Consider the following 4,566-nt stretch of genomic DNA (forward strand, 5'->3'; position numbering starts at 1 on the left):
GAGGGGGACTTTCTTTGCCTCATAGGAGCTCTTCCTCACCTCTGTGACAGATTTTACCCTGTTGATATGCCATATCTACTTCCTCCCAGCAGTAAGCTCCAAGAAGTCATGGATGATACTCCAACACTCTCCATGTTGCTGGACACACAAGGAGGTATTCTGAAAAATTTAGTTGAATGACTGCATGAAGGTGAGGCAACTGAAAGGAAATAGGCATAGGTATTATTTCCAAAATGTTGGCATCTGAGAGTTCACTAAATCCACCTTAACCAGACGTGAGTATTAAGTAACATTAAGGCTGTGAGACCCATCTTAGTACAATGTTTCCTTAACAGTTACTTTGATAAGTACTCAGCTCCATGCCACCTGCCTAGCATTTCCACCCTCAGAGGAGGCATACAGCTGCCACAGAATATCCACTGTGCAAAGGAATAAATTGTGGCTGGCCTCCTCACACATGGGTGATGCTCAGAGATCCAGGCTTGGGTGGAGTGGACATTGGCCTACTAAGCTTCCTCCATCTCTAGTTTCTTGAAGTTGTGATGAAATAACTTGGACCATATCTCCTTGATCACCCTATTCACCCATAACCTGCAGTGTCCCAGCTACTCCACATGAGTCTTTGAATTCTTGTAACATGCTCCACACCCTGCTCCCTCAATCCCAAGTTCAAAACTCAGTGGAACTTTCTTCACCCTGAGAACAGGCCAAGCTTTTGCCAGTCTCAAAGTGAACCCCTCCTGGCCTGCATTTCTCTTCCCCTCACCCACACATTCATGTTGGATTTAACTTCAAGGCTGGACTCTGAGAACACATCCTTAGGGTCTTCTACAAAGTTCAGATTTTGGGGTCAGCTTGAACTAGGCCATCCACAACATTGGCCCATTTGAGCCACTGTGATCTGATTTTAATTATAGTGGGAAGACATTGGAAGATTTCATACCAGAGAATGATCATATTTGAATTCCATTTAATTTCAACATTTTCATAAGGCCAACCCAGAAATGAGGCCAAGGTAGAAATTGACTTTCCCACAATCAGGTAGCCAGCATATAGCCCAGTTGTGTGCAGTATTCCATGTTATGGGACACCCCTCCTTATGTGTTAGCTACTGTGACACAGGCCCATGATTTGTACACTTTTTATCTCACATTCACTTGAAGACCCAGGGTGTAGATGGTGAAATGATCCCCACTGTGTTGGTGAAGAGACTGGAGAGGTGCTGAGAAGAGAGTAACAATGATTAGAGTATCTTCATAAAACAGATAAAAAGGATTAGCCAGGTCAGAATCAAGCTTTGTCTCCTCATATTGGGGGTCAGGTGGGCAACCATGTCTTCCCAGGGTGCTGTGAAGAAGCAGGTGCTGTGGAAACTGTGTCCAGTTAACAGGATGACATAGTTGAAGAAGATGAGCAGTCAGGAGTCCTTAGGGGTCTTCAAGAAGGTCCTAGCTGTTGAGAGGTTTCAGTTAAGGGGACATATGGTGGTGCTGTCACTTTCTGAGAGACAGAGCCCAACAAAACCTGGAACCCTGTTAACCAGGCACCCAGTTTCCACAGTCACCCCCTCCCCTGCTCACTTAGCCAGAGACACTCAAGACATGAACATGTTCTCCTGTTGTGCTCATTGTTCTTGAGGAATTGGCCTCAGGAAACCTGGAAATGAGAACTTTTCCCATCAAAATTAGATGTTGGCTCAACTCTCCACCACAAATCTACTTTCCCTGGACCTGGAGGTACCCAAAGGTAAGTCAATGTGGCCCAAACTCAGGAAATGCCAACATTGTTGTCCTGCCTAGGCAGTACCATATCCCTCCTCCTTTCAGTGTGAGGGAGACATGAGGAATGCGAGCATCCATGGCAGGGTTTGGAAACATGTAGTGCCCATCATTCCAAGACATGAGTGGCTGGTAGAAAGGCAAGTGGTGATGGTAAGGCACACAGCATTCAACATGTTAATACATGGTCCAAAGATGTCATCTCCACTCCAAGTGGGCTGGAGAAGTATAAAGATCCCCATCTGTGCCTGATCTGGAACTCAGAGATAGCATCAATGGCTGAGCAGACTCTGCAGCAATGGCTGGGCAGATTCCCATACCCCCTGTTCAGCTTCTGTGCACTCTGTTTTCAGAGCTCCATGCAGGAAATTGGCAAAGAGTTGCTAGATGGAGTCATCTATGCCATAACTATGTGCAAGGCCCAGGGGCCTCCTGGCCAGAACCTGGGCCAGAAATGTGTGCAGGTGACAGCAGGCATGGTGGAGTCTCCACTTCATGGTTCTGAGGAAGCTGGGGTGGGCTGGGGGCACACATCCCACCCTGGCTCCATCTCCAGGCACTCTCTCATGGCTTTGACTTCTGACTGGTCCAAAGTCTCACTGTCAAGGCATCTGGACCTCCACCCCTCATCCCCCTCCCCATCATTAGGCACAGCCCCATTCTTGACCAGATAGAAAGTCATTTTTCACACATTTGTAGTAACATCTGAGAAGGGATGACAATATTGTTTTCATTTCAAGTTAAGCCATGAGCTCCTTTGCATTTTGTTGCTATTTTTTTATTGTCACTCCCCAAACCAAGCTGTCCCCTGGAGCAGTTGCCTGGACTGTCCTTCCACACCGCTCTAAGCCTTACAGATCTTCATGCTCTTGAGGGTAGTTTTGCTTCCAAAGGAAATGGATTCACTCTATGACATCACTTCAAGTGTAAATTGAACACTCACATAACATATTTGTGCTGGTTTGTATCTACTATGTCCCCTAGAAAAACTATGTTCTTTAATGCAAACTTTTTCTTTCTCACTCACTGCCTTTTTGATCTGGTCTTTATTCAAAATAAGGTGTCCAATATAATTTGACTTTTATGAATAAGCAATTCAAACAGCAGGCTTCTTTTCTTCTGTGTAGGTTTCTTTACTGCTGGCTTCTTGGTAACTGCAGCCTTCTTTCCCACAAAGGCTTCTGCTTCTGTGGCTTCTTAACAACAACAGCCTTCTTTCCTTTCTTCCCCACTACAGGCTTCTTACCTGGAATCCCCTTCTCATCTGATTTGTCCTCTAGTGTTGCTGCGGCTTTATTCATCCTGAATTTGTGATTCCTAGCCTGGTGAAGAATGGTGTTTCAGTAGTCTTTGCATAGGGGTTCAGTTTCAACATGATTCTCAGATTTTTCAGTGGGTTCTTCTTTAGAACTCTGTGATGAATCTTCTTGTATGGTTCTCAGAGGGCTCATTGGATCTCTGAGCTTTTCCAGGTTCTGCTAAGGTCTGTATTCATCATCTTGTGCATGGGAAGGTTGTAGTTACTTTTGAGGGAGGCAGCTTTATGTCAAGTGCCATACAAGTTATCTAGCTTGTGGAAAGCACTTTCAGTCCAAATGCAGAAATGTCCCATGTGCCCACCAGGAGCAAGTTTCAAAATATTCACCTTGCTTACATTAAGCAGAGTAATTCCAGGGATGTTTCTGAAAACCTCAATGATACCATTGTCCTCATTATAGATGATACTGGTCCTCTGCACTGTATGTGATGACCATTTCTCATTTTGCCCTTGCAGCTCTCATTCACTGAGAAGCATAGAACTTTCTGAAATCATTCTGGGCCTTAAGTTTCTTAAGAAACAAAACAGCCTCCTTGGTCTTCTTGTAGCCTTCAACTTTCCCTTTCACCACCAAAGGAAGTTCAGGAACTTCCTCAGTGTGATGACCTTTAGACATGACCAGCGCTGGTAAGACTAAGGCAGCCAGGGCTGAGCAGATGGCATATCACTTCTGTGTTGTGTTTACTCTATGATGCCAATGACACCATGTTTTTGTTGGTGCAAACATGTGACCCCCATGACACATAATTCTGAAAGCACCCTGGCCAGATTGGTGAGTCCCACTGCCTTGAACTCTGGGGATTCAAGCCACAGCTCTGCCAGTGCCCCAGGACTCAGCACTGGTTTGATGACCTGCTAACTCACTGACAGCTTAGGGCTGTCTGTTGTTTTTGCACAAGTTGGTGTGAACAAAGTTCACAAATCTGCATGTCTAATGGGAGTCTTGAACACAGCAGACAAAGTAACATTTTTACCAGATGACTTCCCCTTTTCAGAATACACTGATTATCAATGGACAAGTACATGCCATGTCAGGGAGAGGAGAAGGCCACACCCTTTAATGCAATCTTGTGGGGGCAGAATTTGATTAGGATGAGACCTTTTGATTAGATTATTTCCATGGAGGTGTGGCCCTGCCCATTCAAGTTGGTTCTTAATTAGGTCACTGGAGTCCTTTAAGAGGCTCAGGGAGAGAGACAGAATGGGGAACTGGCAGAGATGCTTAGAGGTGCTTGGAGATGCAGACAGAAGGACATGTGGAGATGCTAAGTTAAGAGATGAAACCCAGAGTTTGACCTGGAGAAGCTAACAGAGGACCTCTAGACACTTAGGAACTCCTTGGGAGAAAGAAGCAAGGATTCACAGGAGCTAAGAGAGAGGAGCTAAGACGGAAGTCCAGAAACATTTTGGAGAAAGACATTTTGAAACACAGCCTTGGAGCAAAGGACCAGCAGATGCCAGCTACATGCC

General features: G+C 45.4%; 1 pseudogene; it reads right to left on the reverse strand.

The window, feature by feature from the left end:
* Positions 1-2,874: 2,874 nt before the first annotated feature.
* Positions 2,875-4,126, reverse strand: LOC119540871 (annotated as a pseudogene).
* Positions 4,127-4,566: the final 440 nt, after the last annotated feature.

The sequence above is a fragment of the Choloepus didactylus genome, chromosome 7, assembly GCF_015220235.1.
Source record: "Choloepus didactylus isolate mChoDid1 chromosome 7, mChoDid1.pri, whole genome shotgun sequence".
NCBI classification, from domain to species: Eukaryota; Metazoa; Chordata; class Mammalia; order Pilosa; family Megalonychidae; genus Choloepus; species Choloepus didactylus.